A 19,398-nucleotide genomic window follows, 5' to 3' on the forward strand; every position below is an offset into this window, starting at 1 on the left:
GTAGCAGCAGTGTAAAAACAAAGGGAGGGGGTGTCAATGATTAATTGTTCAACAGTCTTTTGGCTTGGGGTAGAAGCTGTTAAGGAGCCTTTTGGACCTAGACTTGGTGCTCCGGTACTGCTTGCCATGTGGTAGCAGACAGAACAGTCTATGACTTGGATGACTGGAGTCTTTGACCATTTTTGGGCCTTCTTCTGACACCGCCTAGTATATAGGTCCTGGATGTCAGGAAGCTTGGCACCAGTGATGTACTGGGATGTACGCACTACCCTCTGTAGTGTCTTATGGTTGGATGTCGAGCAGGTTGCCATGCCATGCGGTGATGCATTGTTGTCAATGGCGCAGCTGTAGAACGTTTTGAGGAATTGGGGACCCATGCCAAAACGTTTCAGTCTCCTGCGAGGGAAAAGGTGTTGTCGTGCTTTCTTCACAACTTTCTAGCTGTGTTTGGACCATGATAGTTTGTTGGTGATGTGGACACCAAGAAACTTGAAACTCTCGACTCGCTCCACTCCAGCCCCTCCTTTTCCTGTAGTCCACAATCATCTCCTTTGTCTTGCTCACATTGAGGGAGAGCTTCTTGTCCTAGCATCACACTGCCAGGTCCTCCCAATAGGTTGTCTCGTCGTTGTCGGTGATCGGGCCTACCACTGTTTAAAATGTATGTACATAGGACAAATGCCTCAATAGGATAAGACAACCTGCTGTGTTGACTATTGGTTGTCCAGCCAAACAATATATTTAATCTTTATATGACACTAAAACACCTGATTTAATTAAACAACCAAAAACTGAAGTGACCTGATGGTATACTCCAGTCCTCGAGTACCCCCAACAGTACAGTTTGGGGACCACTGCTGTAGGCCTATGGCTGCATTGCCGTTGAAAGACATTATCAGCTGCAAAATGGGTTTACATGCCCGATATCCGGAAAAAATTTGGACACTCAAATACAACTAATTGGAAGGCTTATAACTGAACGAAAAGGTCATGTTCATTTGAGAATACAACACAGAGACAGACAAATTAGAAACAGATTCCCTTTCCCTCTTTGTTGCAGGATTGTGATCTGTGATTAATCAACATCGACTCTAGTTCATCTTGAATAATAGGTAAGTTAACAATTAAAACGAGTTGAAACACTTAACTTCAAAGATTCAACCCTATTTCATATAATTTCAGTGAGATCTAACAGAGCACTCACACTACTTACTACCTTCAGCTACCTTATTACCAAAACCTACCCTCAGAGGTGTATCTTTCGAACAGCATGTAAAACAAAATGTTGGTTATTAGCTTCTCCAGCACACTGTCAACTCTCCAGTGGCCAACTGTTGAATTTTTGAATGTCTCCTTTTTAAAATGACAGATTTCTGGTAGCTTGGTTGCTGAAAGTAGTGAGCAGTGTGAGCGCCCCATATAAGGAAGTCACCTCTTCATCAGAGACCTCTGATACAGGGCAGTTTCTCAGCCCTGTGGAGGTAGAGGAGGGGCTGGGTCACACTGATGGAGAAACAAATGGATAGTGACAAACAGAACACAACCCGATTGAGGACATTGTACAAACACATCATTAAAATCATAGTGAGGTAGTTCACCATCATGGACACCAGGATAATTAAATTGATCTTAAACTCTCTCATCTTCATGTTATTGTCTCCCTCTCTCTCTCCCCTTCCCCCGGCCCGGGAAGGTTCAGAGCCCTGAGAACTGAGAGGCAGCTGAATGACATCACAAAGGTCCTGAACCAAGAAAGTATATCTTGATTTAGGAATCAGAAGCATACAGAACAAACAGGACCCAAGCACCATCAACATCACAACACCCCACCCTGTATCTCAGGGGTTTGAACTTCAGGTAGACCATAGGATGGACCACTGCCAGGCAGTGCTCCACACAAACAAAGGTTTGAAACGGGCCGGCCTGTGTTCAAGATACCAATAATACATTTAGGGATGTGTATGTTGGCAATAATAAGACAGGAGACAGGGAATAGAGGATCTCAGACATGGTCAGGTTGAGAGCGAAGAACTCTGAGGCCATAGTCCCTCCCGCTCCGGTCACTATCAGCCAGAGGATGTAGACATTGGTGCGGAGATCAAGGATGAGGTTGATTGTATAGGAAGTAGTGGAGAAGGACTTGATATGTGCATGGAGGACAGCTACTGAAGAGCTGTTTGTCTCTGCGATGTTCATGTCTTCCCCTTCTGGACTGATGCGTGAGCTTCAATATTCTACCACAATAAATAGTTTTTCCTGTTGTAATGGCACAGTAAAACATGAATCAATCAATCATGAATCAGTCAAATGAAGAACGGTTGGGTTCAATTCCATTTCAACTCAGTCAATTAAGGAAATGATTTAATATCAGCACAAAAGGACATACTTACTCAATGTATTTTTCAACACATCTAATGAAATTATCTAATTGAATAAATCGTAAAACAATATCAAATTGTTAACCACATAATTTTTTGGGGAAAATGGACAAACCTGAACAGACTGAGTTCTCCTCTCATCTGGAAGGTGTAGAGGTGACATTAGTGCAGACAACACACAGTCACTCAGTCATTCACCCTGACCCACAAACCTCAGTAGCTCCAATCTGTAAACTGATGCTTCCCATCACCTGATGGACCACACCAGACATGCAAATGTAATCCACTGATGATGACAACACTAAGTGACGTTATTAAGTATGCTTGAAGAGAATATGCCATGCTATGTGGAATGTTTTATGCATGCATAAGGGCCCAGAGTTTTTCCTAACTACGTCAGGTCCTATCTCGGAAACTCAGAACTAAGATCTTGCGTAATTGCATCAGAAAGTTCAGTTCTGTAGGGAGATGAGAAAATATATGATAAATAGGAGCGGAAGCAGGGTCAAGACTTTGCAAGTTTCGGTCAAGTGTATGGCCCAAATGAACCCGCCACTTCCCGAATTTCGAAAGACGCGCACACCCACTTAATCGTTACTTGTTCAAATAACCAGTAACTAAAACATAGCTTACACAAAAAAACATTTAAAAGACGTGGTTTTCGGACAAAATGTATGAAGTTTCAAATATAAATTTTGCACTTGTTTCCTCATGTAAAAAAAAAAATTAAGTGACATTTTTTCCCCACACTAATCAATAACAATGTAATACTAAAAATAACAAGGTAGAACACAAACACACAAAATATAAAATAACAAATAAGAAGAACACAATAAGCAAACATACAATACATACAGGGTCAGTTCAAATCAAATCAAATTTTATTAGTCACCTGCAACGAATACAACAGGTGTAGACCTTACAGTGAAATGCTTACTTACAAGCCCCTAACCAACAATGCAGTTTAAAAATATGAATAAGATTAAGAAAATAAAGAAACAAGTAATTAAAGAGCAGCAGTAAAATAACAATAGCGATTGTATATACAGGGGGTACCGGTAGAGTCAATGTGCGGGGGCATCGGTTAGTCATCGGTTAGGCATCGGTTAGGTAATTGAGGTAATATGTACATGTAGGTAGAGTTATTAAAGTGACTATGCATAGATAATAACATAGAGCGGCAGTGGCGTAAAAGAGGGGGTGGGCATTGCAAATAGTCTGGGTATCCACTTGATTAGCTGTTCAGGAGTCTATTTGGCTTGGGATAAAAGCTGTTTAGAAGCGTCTTGGACCTAGACTTGGCTCTCCGGTACCACTTGCCGTGCGGTAGCAGAAAGAACAGTCTATGACTAGGGTGGCTGGAGTCTTTGACAATTTTTAGGGCCTTCCTCTGACACAGCCTGGTTTAGAGGTCCTGGATGGTAGGAAGCTTGGCCCCAGTGATGTACTAGGCCGTATGCACTACCCTCTGTAGTGCCTTGCGGTCGGAGGCCAAGCAGTTGCCATACCAGGCAGTGATGCAACCAGTCAGGATGCACTCAATGGTGCAGCTGTAGAACCTTTTGAGGATCTGAGGACCCATGCCAAATCTTTTCAGTCTCCTGAGGGGGAATAGGTTTTGTTGTGCCCTCTTCACAACTGTCTTGGTGTGTTTAGACCATGATAGATCATTGGTAGATCGACCCGCTCCACTACAGCCCCATTGATGCAAATGGTGTGTTCGTGTTCGGCCCGCCTTTTCCTGTAGTCCACGATCAGTTCCTTTGTCTTGCTCACAATGTGGGAGAGATTGTTGTCCTGGCACCACACGGCCAGATCTCTGACCTCCTCCCAGTAGGCTCTCGTCATTGTCAGTGATCAGGCCTACCACTGTTGTGTCATCGGCAAACTTAATGATGGTGTTGGAGTCGTGCCTGGCCGTGTAGTCATGAGTGAACAGGGAGTACAGGAGGGGACTGAGCACGAACCCCTGAGGGGCCCCTGTGTTGAGGATCAGCGTGGCGGATGTGTTGTTACCTACCCTTACCACCTGGGGGTTGCCCGTCAGGAAGTCCTGGATCCAGTTGCAGAGGGAGGTGTTTAGTCCCGGGGTCCTTAGCATGTTGATGAGATTTGAGGGCACTATGGTGTTGAACGCTGAGCTGTAGTCAATGAATAGCATTCTCAAATAGGTGTTCCTTTTGTCCAGGTGGGAAAGGGCAGTGTGGAGTGCAATAGAGATTGCATCATCTGTGGGTCTGTTAGGGCGGTATGAAAATTGTACTGGGTCTAGGGTTTCTGGGATAATGGTGTTGATGTGAGCTATGACCCACATTTCAAAGCACTTCATGGCTACAGACATGAGTGCTACGGGTCGGTAGTCATTTAGGCATGTTACCTTAGTGTTCTTGGGCACAAGGACAATGGTGGTCTGCTTAAAACGTGGTGGTATTACAGACTCGGACAGGGAGAGGTTGAAAATGTCAGCGCATGCTCGCAGTACACGTCCTGGTAATCCTTCTGGCCCTGCGGCCTTGTAAATGTTGACCTGTTGAAAAGTCTTACTCACATCGGCTGCGAAGAGCGTGATCACACAGTCATCCGGAACAGCTGGTGCTCTCATGCATGTTTCAGTGTTACTTGCCTCAAAGCGAGCATAGAAGTAGTTTAGCTCGTTTGGCAGGCTCGTCTCACTGGGCAGCTCTCGGTTGTGCTCCCTTTGTAGTCTGTAATGGTTTGCAAGCCCTGCCACATCCGACGAGTATCGGAGCCGGTAAAGTACGATTCGATCTTAGTCCTGTACTGAGGCTTTGCCTGTTTGATGGTTGGTCGGAGGGCATAGCTGGATTTCTTATAAGCTTTTCGGGTTAGAGTACCGCTCCTTGAAAGCGGCAGCTCTAGCCTTTGGCTCAGTGCGGATGTTGCCTATAATCCATGTATTCTGGTTTGGGTATGTGCGTACGGTCACTGTGGGGATAACGTCATCAATGCACTTATTGATGAAGCCAATAACTGGTGTGGTGTACTCCTCAATGCCATCGGAAGAATCCCGGAACATTTTCCAGTCTGTGCTAGAAAAACCGCCCTGTAGTTTAGCATCTGCTTCATCCGACCACTTTTTTATTGACTGAGTTACTGGTGCTTCCTGATTAAATTTTAGCTTGTAAGCAGAAAATGTAAAATTGATGGGTAGATTTGCCAAATGGAGGGCGAGGGCGAGCTTTGCACTCGTCTCTTTGGATGGAGTAAAGGTGGTCTCAAGTTTTTTACCCTCTGGTTGCACATTTAACATTCTGATTGAAATTTGGTAAAACAGATTTAAGTTTCCCTGCATTAAAGTCCCCGGCCACTAGGAGCGCCTCCTCTGGATGAGCATTTTAGTGTTTGGTTATGGCGGAATACGCTCACTGAGTTGCCCAGGCAGTCGTTGGTGAATCAACTGTAGACATACACAAGCATGCAACTGGCATACATATTCTCTCTCAACCACAAACAGAAATATTTTGTGACAGTCCACTTTTCTGATTGTAGACCATGGTCAAATGTGATGATATATGATAGTGATTTTACCCCACTGAATTTACTGTATGCTAATGCTGTGATCGTATGCACTCACTGACAATTAACATCTACTGCTTTGATGATCCTCTATGAAGAGTGAATACTCGCAGAAAGATTTGAGTACCCTTACACAATTCAAATTTGCAGTTCACATGTGAAATAGTTGTTGAGATCAAATTTCACGTCAACCCATATTTTCACATCTTAAATTTAGAGTTCACATGTTAACACCACCTTTTCACATGTGAAATTTGCAGTTTCACGTGAAAAACGATTACGTGAAAATATAATTTGCAGGTTCACATGTAAGACAACTACATGTGGAATTGCATTTTCACGTGAAAAACATTCACATGTGAAAATCACATTTGCAGTTTTTTATGTGAAAAACTCCAACGTGATTGTTTTTCATATGTGAACGTGCAATTTATCATGTAAAAGTGAAAATCTAATCTGCAGTTTCACATGTAAAATTGCAGATTCACATGTGGGGTTGAAATAGGGTTATTCTCCTCACATCTGAAAAGATGGTTTTAACATGTTGCAGTAGCAATGTTTTCACCGGTGAAATTAGGGTGACAGTATCTTAAAAGCCCAAATGCATAACTTCTTATGGCTGCAGGGGCAGTATTGAGTAGCTTGGATGAAAGGTGCACAGAGGTGCCCATATTAAACGGCCTGCTCCTCAGTCCCAGTTGCTAATATATGCATAGTATTAGTCATATTGGATAGAAAACCCTCTGAAGTTTCTAAAACTGTTTGAATTATGTCTGTGAGTGTAACAGAACTCATATGACAGGCAAAAACCTGAGAAGTTCCCCTTCCTGTTTTAATTTTTTCTGAGGTGGCAGATTTTCAACCAAGCTCTCAATGAAATTACAGCGAGATATGGATGAGTTTTCACTTCCTACGGCTTCCACTAGATGTCAACAGTCAATAGAACTTTGTCTGATGACTCTAATGTGAAGGGGGGCCGAAGGAGACAAGAATGAGTAATCACTGCCACGAGCTGATCACGCATTCACCATGCGCCTTCACATGAGGAGGATGTCCGTACCACCGCTCTTCTGAAGTCAATCTAATTCTCCGGTTGGAACGTTATTCAAGATGTATGTTAACAACATTCTAAAGATTAATTCAGTACATCGTTTGACATGTTTCTACTGACTGTTACGGAACTTTTGGACATTTCATCACGTTATAGTGGAGGCGCTTTGTGACTTTGGAATTGTTTACCAAAGGCGCTAACCAAAGTAGCTAATTGGACATAAATAACGGACATTATCGAACAAATCAAGCATTTATTGTGGACCTGGGATTCCTAGGACTGCATTCTGATGTTCATCAAAGGTAAGGAAACATTTATCATGTATTTTCTGGTTTCTGTTGACCCCAACATGGCGGGTAATTTGACTATTGTTCTGAGCTCCGTCTCAGATTATTGCATGATTTGCTTTTTCAGTAAAGTTCTTTTTAAATTTGACACAGCGGTTGCATTAAGGAGAGGTATATCTATAATTCATGTGTATAACTTGTATTATCATCTACATTTATGATGAGTATTTCTGTTGAAACGATGTGGCTATGCAAAATCACTTTATGTTTTTGGAACTAGTGAATGTAACGCGCCAATGTAAACTCAGATTTTTTGTTATAAATATGAACTTTATCAAACAAAACATGCATGTATTGTGTAACATGAAGTCCTATGAGTGTCATCTGATGAAGATAATCAAAGGTTAGTGATTAATTTTATCTCTATTTCTGCTTTTTCTGACTGCTATCTTTCGCTGGAAAAATGGCTGCGCTTCTTGTGGTTTGATGGTGACCTAACATAATCGTTTGTAGTGCTTTCACTGAAAAGCATATTTGAAATCGGACACTTTGGTGGGATTAACAACACAAATACCTTTAAAATGATATAAGACACATGTATGTTTGAGGAATTTTAATTATGAGATTTATGTTGTTTGAATTTGGCGCCCTGCACTTTCACTGGCTGTTGTCATATCGATCCCGGTAGCGGGATGCAGCCAAAAGAAGATAACAAGGGAATGATTTTGCGGGACATTCACGGACGAGAGGACAGACATTTTTTAATGGGAGGGGGAGGTTCATGGATCATTTCAAATGGTGACAGTTCTGCTGTAAGAGGATCACTGCCTGTTAAAGGGGTAATCCTTAGTTGCTATATCCATTTTTGGACTTATAAATTAATGATATGTACTGTACCCATTGATTCTTGAAGAATATAACATACAAATGCCTCATGAGCTTAGTTCAACTGTCGTACCCCATCAGAACCCAAAATATAAGCTTGTTTTACTCCCAAGTCTGTAAACAAAGTAAATGTAAACAACCACTGTACAACCTAAAAACACGGTTAAAACTATAATTTTGATATCACGGGTGTTCAGTCCTTCATCCGTAGCATAGTCAGTCTATGTATTTGAGAGTGGTTGCATTTCTCCAGCCCCATCCTTCAGATTTTTACTGAAAATGTGGCAGGGAGAACATTTTGTTAATGTTTCAACCACTTTAAAAAGTTTTAATAGAGTAATACGGTTATTATTATATGGTGCAATCCTCTAGTGATTGAGTTACTTTTGTGCCATTAGTATCAAGCAAAACTTCTGAAGTTGAGAACAAAATTCTTACTATTGCAAACCTAAAAGTATTGATAGCAAAAAAATATTGCGCGGAAATCATTTCTAAATGCGAGGACAAATTAATTGTAAATGGATGCAAAAAAAGAAGAAAAAAATATATTTTTAATGATTACGCAATTCAATAAAAAGCCTCCCTTTTCCCTGCAATTTTCCTAATCTTTGGTTATGTTACCCTAGCCTTTTCTTTCACTGCCTTTTTAACAGTTGCAAGTATTAGCACATTCATTCAGCAACATATCCCCCTGCATACCACTGCTGGTGTGCCTCTGAAGGTAAGCAGAGTTGGTCCTGGATGTGAGACCAGATGTAGCTGGAAGTGGTAAAAATAAACATGGAAAAAATAAACATCTGGGAAAAAAAGTGAAGTGAAGATTTGAAAAAGTAACCATGGGTCTGACTTGTGAAAATTGCAACAACAAAAAATACATTTTTCCACATAATTTTTCCCCACATTTGTTTTTGAGCATATTCTCATCACAACCAAAGTTAAAACAAGATTCAGAGGAAATTATGTTTACCAATTATGGTGGCAGGGCAGTTTTACCCAGATTCCTGTCACCCCGAGTCTCATTGCAACCCCGTGAGTGGAGGTGGGAACCAATCCCCTCCATCTGTGTCTCTGTGTGTGTGTGCGCATGTGCGCGTGTGCGTGCGTGTGAGTATTATTTTACAGATTAATGAGTATTCTATGCAATGAAAGCCACCCCAGAGGACACTGTAACATAGTCTTTAAGGAGAGTAAGCTCCTGACTGTTGTTCTGAGGTTTTGTGTCCATACAAAACACAATACACGCTACAACCCTGCAAGGAAGTCTTCACTCTGCTGCCAATGACAAAAGTGTGGATTGATGGGATGACGGCTACTGGTCCAAAACATTTGCCTCTGACCAAATGACCTGCCATAGCAAAAATGTTGAGCATGAAAGTGCCTCTGAAATTGGAAAGTGTGAAATTGAAGAATGTTGGGCCCTCAACCTCATCTTCAGCTCAAAAGTGGGAAGGCTGGATGGTAAATTGTCTTTATCAAGGCAAGGGGGACCTCGATTTAAATACTAATTACTTTCCACCATGGATTCTGAAAGACAATAATTCTAATGATTATTATGATAAACCGAATATATATTTAAAATTCAGTTGCAGCAGTCAATAACAGGTTTGCTAGGTTTTCTTGGTTGTAGTCAGACTTTAAAAATTAATTTGTTTAAGGTCAATATTTGTCCTTGTTCTATTGTTCTTTCCTTCTAGTATCGCTAAAAACCCACAGGATTTAGCTAAAGTCTAATGATTTATGGTGTACAGCTATCACCCCTAAGAAATACATTGCTTAATGATCTGAAGAGTCATCCCCAGGACCGTAGCTACATAGGATACCGAGGTCCAGAACTCTGTAATAACAGCAACAAAAAAGTGTAATATTTTTGGGGAACTCAGTCAAGTTCTCAATTTACTGTTGAGAGTTAGAATAGTAGAATACATAAGGTGAAATTTCTAAATGTTCCTCTTGTTACACTGTATGTCACTCACTGACAGTCACTCAATTATCCAGTGTCAGTTAACAATTTTTAAATTGGTAAATCAGTCTAGTTAGTCTAGCCAGCTATCGACATCTGGCTGAATTACCGACCTGGCACACGGGGAACGTGCCCAGGGGCCCTGACCTCCACGGGCACCTATTGATTTTGCTAGTCACTCTCACTCAGATATCATATTAGCATGGCATACGTCAAGACAAAATGTGTAGAATTGCAAATACTTTTCTGCTAACAGATCCCTCTGTATGTATTAAATTATAATTTTGAATCCCATTGCTGAGTTCATGTGTAGCGGCTAATTGTATAGCTAATAGGCTATATGTTTGTAGATCGACTGAGCTGAATAGTATTTTAGAGCTTCATAATTTAATAGAAATGCAGCTTGAACTTTCTTAAAATGTATGAGTCATATATTCAGATTATATAATTTCACCGGGGCCATACATTATTTTTGTCTGAGTGTCAAATGAATAGAAGTTCGGGAAAGGAAATGTGACTGGAGAGCTGCATCACGCCCTGATCTGTTTCACCTGTCCTTGTGCTTGTCTCCACCCCCTCCAGGTGTCTCCCATCATCCCCACTTATCCTTTGGGTATTTATACCTGTGTTTTCTGTCTGTGCCAGTTCATCTTGTTTGTCAAGCTTACCAGCATTTGTCCTGTCTGCTCCTGTCTTTTCCCAGCCTCTCTTTTTCTCATTCTCCTGGTTTTTACCCTTGCCTGTCCTGACCCTGTACCTGCATGCCTGACCACTCTACCTGTCCCTGACCCTGAGCCTGCCTGCCGTCCTGTACCTTTGCTCCTACTCTGGATTATCGACCCATCTGTCTTGACTACAATAAACATTGTTACTTCACACAGTCTGCATTTGGGTCTTCCCTTAATACCTGATAGTATGAACTAGCCATGACTGACCCAGCAGACTTGGACCAGCTCCACAACGCCATCTCCTCCCAAGGAGCCACTATTGGAAGGCACGAGGAGTTGCTTCTTGGTCTGATGGAAGGGTTCGAGGCCGTGGCCGACCTAGCCTTGGACGCATTGCGGGAGCAATTCCAGGGTTGCCTACTTAGGCAGCCTACCACGACGGTAACCCCCCAGCCCCTCTGTAACCCGGTTTCCCGGGAACCCTGCTTACCTCCCCGGGAGCGCTACGGTGGAGATTCCAGAACCTGCCAGGCCTTTCTCTCCCAGTGCTCCCTCGTTTTCGAGCTGCAGCCTTCCTCGGACCACTCTAAGATAGGGTACATTATTACGCTGATGTCCGGGAGGACACTCGCCTGAGCCACAGCGGTGTGGGAGCAACAATCCGCCGTCTGCCTCAGTCTGGTGGTATTCGTGGCGAAGTTTTCAAGACTCTGGTGTCTGGGAGAGAGGCTGCCCAGAAGTTACTCCAGCTTTGGCAGGACACCCTCAGTGTGGCCGACTATGCGGTGGAGTGCCGCACGCTAGCAGCGGAGGGTACCTGGAGGCCGGAAGCACTGTTCGACACATTCCTGCACAGATTATCGGAGGAGGTAAAGGATGAGCTGGCAGCCCGAGAACTAATGACGGATCTCGACTCCCTCTTCGCTTTAACCATCCGGATCAACGGACGGCTACGGGAACGTAGGAGGGAGAAGAGGTCCGATTGCGGTCCCAATCCCTCACTCAGGGATCCCACCTTGCAGCTGATGAACTCCGAAAGTGTCCGGCGTCTACGTCCCCTGAAAGGATCCGAGCTTACCCGAGTCCCTCCAATAGCCTCCGGAGACTGCCGATTTACCTATTCCCGAGCCGATACAGCTCAGCAGGGCTAGGCTGTCTCCAGCCGAACGTGTACGCAGACTTGAGAGCCAGAGTTGTCTGTATGGTACTGCCGGTCATTTTGTGTCTACCTGTCCCTTCAAAAGACCTAGCTCATTCGTTGGAGTGAGTACACTGGTGGGTCTTAAAGATAATTGTTCTTCTCCCCTTACTCACCCCCCCTCTTCACGTCACCCTGCTGTGGGGCGACCAGTCCAAGCTTCTCCAGGTACTCATCGACTCGGGGGCCGATGTGAGTCTCATGGACGTTACCTTGGCGTCCGAGCTGGGGATCCCCATTCAACCCCTCTCCATTCCCATGGGTGTTAGAGCGCTGGACGGGTGCTCTATACACCGGGTCACCCACCAGACCTCCATCAACCTACGAGTGTCGGGGAACCACAGCGAGAAGATCCAATTCCTGCTGGTTGAGTCTCCACAGGTTCCTGTGGTATTGGGATTTTCTTGGCTCCAGCGACACAATCCCTCTATTGACTGAGCTACACGTGCCATCGTGGGCTGGAGCCCGTCCTGCCACACTCATGACCGAACATCCCTGGTCATCCCTACTGCCTCTGATCTGGCGGACTCACTAAACACACATGCTTGTTTGTAAATTATGTCTTAGAGTTGGAGTGTGCCCCTGGCTTCCCGTAAACTAAAAAACAAGAAAATGGTGCCACCTGGTTTGCTTAATTTAAGGAATCTGCATTTTTTTTATTTATTATTTCACCAGGTAGGCCGGTTGAGAACAAGTTCTCATTTACAACTGCGACCTGGCCAAGATGAAGCAAAGCAGTGCGACAAAAACAACAGAGTTACAGTCAATAACCCAATAGACTGGGGTACAAAAGAGCAAGAAGATAAATAGCAATATGGAGATGAGGTAGTTGGGTGTGCTATTTACAGATTGGCTGTTTACAGGTACATTGATTGGTAAGCTGCTCTAACAGCTGATGCTTAAAGTTACAGAGGGAGATATACGTCTCCAGCTTCAGTGATTTTTGAAATTTGTTCCAGTCATTGGCAGCAAAGAACTAGAAGGAAAGGCGGCCAAAGGAACTGCTGGCTTTGGGAATGACCAGTGAAATATATCTAGTGGTGATTTTTACTTTTGATACTTACTGTATGTACATTTTATACCAAATACTTTTACACTTTTACTCAAGTAGAATTTTACTGGGTGACTTTTACTTTAGTCATTTTCTATTAAGGTATCTTTACTTTTACTCAAGTATGACAGTTGGGTAATTTTTCCACCACTGCTCATCGGTCCTGATGTCGCAGTGTTCTGTCCCCAGCACTCTGTATCCATATCACTCTTGCTAGTGATGTGGATTCATGTACTAACAGTAAATTATTAGAAACAAGGATGTTTTTTTCACATGTTGAGTGCCTCAGACACTGTAACTTTGTTATTGTGTTCAGCAATGCAAATTACAGGATAGTAGCCAAATTCAAAACACATTTGTCATTCCTCCCTTAATTGTCATTTCTCCCTTTACTTAATCTCTAACCAGGTTTCCATACAACCATTTTATGCAAGTAAAGTAAATACATGTCGGATAAGAATGTCAAGACAGTCCTGATGGAAACAGCTACATTTTTGGTAACCTTTCCAAATGTTGACCAAACAAAATACACGTTGGACAAGGTGGAATTTTTTGTGTAGTCAAAATTATGTGAGAAATGGCAGCAGAAACACCTTTATGCGCAAATATTGACAACCATTAGGCCTTTATGAAATACATTTGGAGTCACGCAATGATATGTTGTGCTCGCACTACGACAAGGTAAAGTATGCCGTTTAGTATGGTACAGATTAAATACATTCTGATGAACTTCACAGGGTGGTGAAAGTGCACAGTGGTGAAGTTTTTTTAACAGTTTCAAGTTTTGGGACATTCATTCGAGCAACATATCATCTTATTCTGGTGACATGGGCCACCATTGTCATTGTAAAATAAGAATTTGTTCTTAGTTAACCTGTCTAGGACTGGGTGCCGCTACACATTCCACTGAAAAGGCAGAGCCGTGAAATTCAAAAAAAATTTTTTTTTTAAATATTTAACTTTCACACATTAAAGTCCAATACAGCTAATGAAAGACACAGATCGTGTGAATCCAGCCAACATGTCCGATTTTTAAAATGTTTTACAGGGAAGACACAATATATAAAGATATAAATATATTAGCTAAACTCATTAGCATAAGACACCATCTTTTATTTGTCCACCAACACCAGTAGCTATCACCAATTCGGCTAAACTAAGATATTGATAGCCACTAACCAAGAAAAAAACTCATCAGATGACAGTCTGATAACATATTTATGGTATAGGATTGGTTTTGTTAGAAAAATGTGCATATTTCAGGTAGATGTCATAGTTTACAATTGCACCCACCGTCACAAATGGACTAGAATAAATATATAGAGCAACGTGTTTACCCAATTACTAATCATCAAACATTTCGTAAAAATACACAGCATTCACTAATCGAAAGACACAGATCCTGTGAATACAGACAATATTTCAGATTTTCTAAGTGTCTTACAGCGAAAACACAATAAATCGTTATATTAGCATACCACATATGCAAACGTTACCAGAGCATTGATTCTAGCCAAAGAGAGCGATAACGTAAACATCGCCAAAATATATTAATTGTTTCACTAACCTTCTCAGAATTCTTCAGATGACACTCCTGTAACATCACATTACAACATACATATACAGTTTGTTTGAAAATGTGCATATTTAGCCACCAAAATCATGGTTAGACAATGACAAAAGTTGCCCAGCTGGTCAGACAATGTCGTGCGCCATATTAGACAGTGATCTAGTCGTATACATAAATACTCATAAACGTGACTAAAAAATATAGGGTGGACAGCGATTGATAGACAATTTAATTCTTAATACAATCGCTGATTTACATTTTTTAAATTATCCTTACTTTTCAATACAGTTTGCGCCAAGCGAAGCTACGTCAAACAAGATGGCGTCCTAAGCGATTAACATTTCTCGACAGAAACACGATTTATCACAATAAATTGTTCCTACTTTGAGCTGTTCTTCCATCAGAATCTTGGGCAAAGAATCCTTTCTTGGGTCTAATCGTCTTTTGGTCGAAAGCTGTCCTCTTGCCATGTAGAAATGCCCATTGCGTTCGGCATGAACTGGAACCGTGCCCAGAGATTCACAGTGTCTCAGAAATAAATGTCCCAAAATCGCACTAAACGGAAATAAATTGCTATAAAACGGTTTAAATTAACTACCTTATGATGTTTTTAACTCCTATAACGAGTAGAAACATGACCGGAGAAATATAACTGGCTTCACTAGTGCTTGGAAAAAGTGCAGGTCGGTGTCCTCCGCGCGCCTGACGCACCTGGAAAAGAGTTCCTACCTACACGTGTTTTTGTTTTATAGTGGCTGTGATTGGGCAATCGATACCATTCAAATCGTCATCACGTAAAGGCATCCAGGGGAAGACGTAAGCAGTGTCTGTATACTCATAGCAATAACAGTGGCCTTTTAACTGACTCCAGATCAGGGGCCAAAATGTGTGAAATCTGACTCCATGTCAGGGAAATTGCTGTAGAATGAGTTCTGTTCCACTCAGAGACAAAATTTCAACGACTATAGAAACTAGAGACTGTTTTCTATCCAATAATAATAATAATATGCATATTGTACGATCAAGAACTTAGTAGGAAGCCGTTTAAAAAATTACACGATTTACATAATTAGTGACAACAGCACCCCCTAGCCTCAACAGGTTTTAACTGACTTTGCTAGTTAAATAAACGTTAAATAAAAAAATGTAAATGATGATCAATGCGTTACTGCCGTTTGATAAATATAGTAGGTAGACTACCTGCACTGTATATGCAAGATGTTGGCTCGAGTGCATTTGTCAAATCCAGAATGGGCACATTCGATATACAACATAACATTTTTTTCAGACAAAACCATAAATACAGTTGAAAATGCGATGGAAACCCATTTAATTAAACTTTTTTATTTAGTATGAAATTTATCCATAAAAGTTATTTTTATGTGCACTATGTCGTCACGCACAGCGTGTTTAATCCGCAACAAGTACCAAACTGCCATTTAAATTATCAACATTTTAGCACAAGTCAGTTTGATGGAAACGGATTTCATGCGGATTTTAGAATATTCGCATGAAAATCTGTCACCAATTGGATGGAAACCAATCCAATGTATCAAATGTTTTATCCACTAGAAAGTCTTGCATACCACACAGCGCTCGCGGAATTATCAATGAATCCTGCATAAAACGACGGCTGTGCCTGCTGGTGCGTCATTGTCCTCGTGGCCAATCATACGTTATGTACCCGGAGAGACACTTCCCGTGCGCTCCTGGAGATTCCCCATCCCTCCTTAATTATTGTCTGGTACTTAGCAGGGCGCTGACCGGCGAACAGACGACATTAGAGCGACGCGGGAGCTGCAGGGCTGCCACTCGGTCAGAGAGCTTCAACTGCGACTTTGTTTGGACTGACCTATAAAACTGTGGCAAATTTAAGTGGACTGCTTCGTTACGCCAAATGTATCCTCCTTCTTGGCGCTATCCGTAAATGAATATCGTAGTTTGTAAGAGGTAGGTGCAAATATGTGAACAATATTACTATGTGTGGTTTTTAAGTTTTGCAAATAGACTGTTTTATTTATCAGGTTCTGTTTTTTTCTTCATGGTCGAAGTGGCTTGAATTTCTAGTAAGCTAACGTTACTCATTTATATGCGTCTTGTTGTAAGCATTTTCACCATGTCGTTGATTAATGTTGCAGTGTACCTTTGTCATGTTCTCTGAAATTACAGAAACTGTGATAATTATAACATTCGGAAAATGTTTCGTTTAGTTAGTTATTGTTACACACCTTTTTATATTGTCTACATTATAATTCCACATTCGCCATTTTCTAAGTTCGAGGAAGAAATTGCGAGGGCATTAGCTGTTGTTTTATTTGCTACACCTCGTCAGCATCCTCTGCTGCAAACTGGTCCCTGAAAATAACTGAACTAACTTTGCTGCTTCACTTCATATTTCATTTAATTGTAGTGTGCAAGATACATGATAGTTTTCAAGAATCAAATGTCAGTCCGTGTATTATTGGAGAAAGGGAATTGAATTGTGTCCTTACAGGACATGTGGGAGCTTACATGTATATGGGTAACTGTTTATTTACCATGTCCAAAAATCGAAAGACAAATTAATGTTCTTTTAGGGCACTTTGACAGAGTCACAATGTCAAAACGTATAGCAATGGTAAGTAACTAAGTCATCTACAGACAACTCAGTGGTATAACTGTCTTAAACCTTAATACAAGTTGGTTTAAATATATTTTAATATAATTCCAAGCAAAATGTTTCACTTAAATATGTTTAGAGGCTTCTATCATACCTGCTTGCCATTATTTGGGAATTGTTGCATGGTATACAAGCTCTGTCAGTTATATCTGGAATGTGTTTAACATGCTGACTACACCGGGCAAACTCATGCATCCCTGTGCGCCATCGTGCGCATGTTGAGTTTGTCCATCCACACCAGATGCGATCAGGAGACGCAGGTTGAAATATCAAAATGACCTCTGAACCAACTATATAGATTTTTGGGGGGACAGGTCGGAACATATGAAACATTCATGGACATCTACCGTTGCTAGCTAATTTCTCCTGGGATACAAACATTGGGTTGTTATTTTACCTGACAATGAATCCAGAGATAATCCACAGATAAAAGGGGAAATTTACTTTCTAGTAATCTCTCCTCATTTAGTCTTCTTCTTCTGTGGACTTTGTATGGCAGTTGGCAACCAACTTTAAGGTGCATTATCACACACTGACTGGGGTGTGGACCTCAGTTCAGCTTTCAATCGCCCACGTGGGTACAGTATATGCTCCTAAAAACCAATGAGTAGATTGGAGAGGCAGGACTTGCAGTGAGTCTGACGTCAAAAATAAAACCAAGCAGTTTGGATGAAATTATTGAACAACATATATACGTAAATGTATTTCGTAACGTGACTGGTGTGGTTAGCATGTAAGAACACCTGCTCTTTCCATGACATGGACTGACCAGGTGAAAGCTATGATTCCTTATTGATGTCACTTGTTAAATCAGTGTAGATGATGGGAAGGAGACAGGTTAAAGATTGATTTCTATGACTTGAGACAATTGTGACATGGATTGTGTATATGTGCCATTCAGATGGTGAATGGGCAAGACAAAACATTTTAAGTGCCTTTGAATGGGGTATGGTAGTAGGTGCAAGGCGCACCTGCTTGTGTCAAGAACTGCAATGCTGCTGGGTTTTTCATGCTCAATAGTTTCCCGTGTGTATCAAGAATGGGACACCACCCACAGGACATCCAGCCAACTTGACACAACTGTGGGAAGCATTTGAGTCAACATTGGCCAGCATCCTGATGAATTGAGGCTGTTCTGAGGGCAAAAGAGGGGGGGCAACACAATATTAGGAAGGGGTTCTTAATGTTTGGTATACTCAGTGTATGTCTTCCCATGCAGAGACTGAGCAGGTAGACTAAACATAAGGGCTACAGTAGGTCGTTTCCATGTAAAAGGACCCATGACCACCAACATGTGAAGTTCATAGGAACATGTCAAATTGGGTGTGAAATAAGAGCTATATATAAAAAAAATTAAGGCATATATATACTTTTTTCAAAGGCTTTGATTTCATGGAAAACGGGTCTTATTAAACATCTTCCAGAAAGTCTTAAAATATATAAAAACAACATATCATGTTGAAATTAAGACCCCTGCCAACTAATATGAATGTTTTTTCTGCCTTCTATAAGTTTAAGAAAAATTGCTTTATTCCTTAAAATTCTATTACCAAAAACCCACGTCTTTAAGATACAGTATTTTCACATTTCTCTCTCTCCCGAGGGAGGATAATGAAAGTTTACAGTAGTAAGAAGTAAAAGTAGACCGATCAATTAGTTAGTGTTTTTACTGGTATCAATTTTGTTTATGAATGAAATCTCGAAATTCTGTTACCAAATCGGTAACAGAATTAGTGAATAATCGTTAACAGAATTTCTACAATTTAATTGGCTACAATGGGAAATCAGTCACAAACCACAGTTGGGTCACCTGAACTGTCCTCCCTTCCACTGGAAGACTGTTATGTTCAGCTGATAACTGTTTACTTTCTCTTTCTGTCCACTGGTGGTCAAAGCTAGAGTGTGAAAAGCCTGGACCACTCTCTCTCTTCTCTCCTTTCCCCTCTCTCTCTCTCATTAATGTCACCTCTCCTGGCTCGTACCAGAGAGGAAGAGGCGAAGCAAGAGCGCTCACTCTAGCCAAAATCTGTCCAGAATAAGCCCAATGTGTTTCTATGGGCTTAATATGCAGACTTAAGCTTGACGCCTGCCTTTTGGACAGCTACTCCCATTGTTAGGGCAGAGACATGAGCATCTCGTCATTATATACAGATC

At 41.5% G+C, this 19,398-nt stretch overlaps 1 protein-coding gene across 1 annotated transcript in view; it reads left to right on the forward strand.

Moving 5' to 3' along the window:
- Nucleotides 1–16,241: 16,241 nt before the first annotated feature.
- Nucleotides 16,242–19,398, forward strand: part of LOC129857938 (muscarinic acetylcholine receptor M3-like) — a 153,966-nt gene continuing 150,809 nt past the window's right edge. Inside the window, exon 1 of the mRNA XM_055926653.1 lies at nucleotides 16,242–16,535. The gene's annotated coding sequence lies outside the window, so the exon portion shown is untranslated. The remainder of the gene's footprint in view (nucleotides 16,536–19,398) is intronic.

This window comes from Salvelinus fontinalis, chromosome 1 (genome assembly GCF_029448725.1).
Source record: "Salvelinus fontinalis isolate EN_2023a chromosome 1, ASM2944872v1, whole genome shotgun sequence".
Taxonomy (NCBI): domain Eukaryota; kingdom Metazoa; phylum Chordata; class Actinopteri; order Salmoniformes; family Salmonidae; genus Salvelinus; species Salvelinus fontinalis.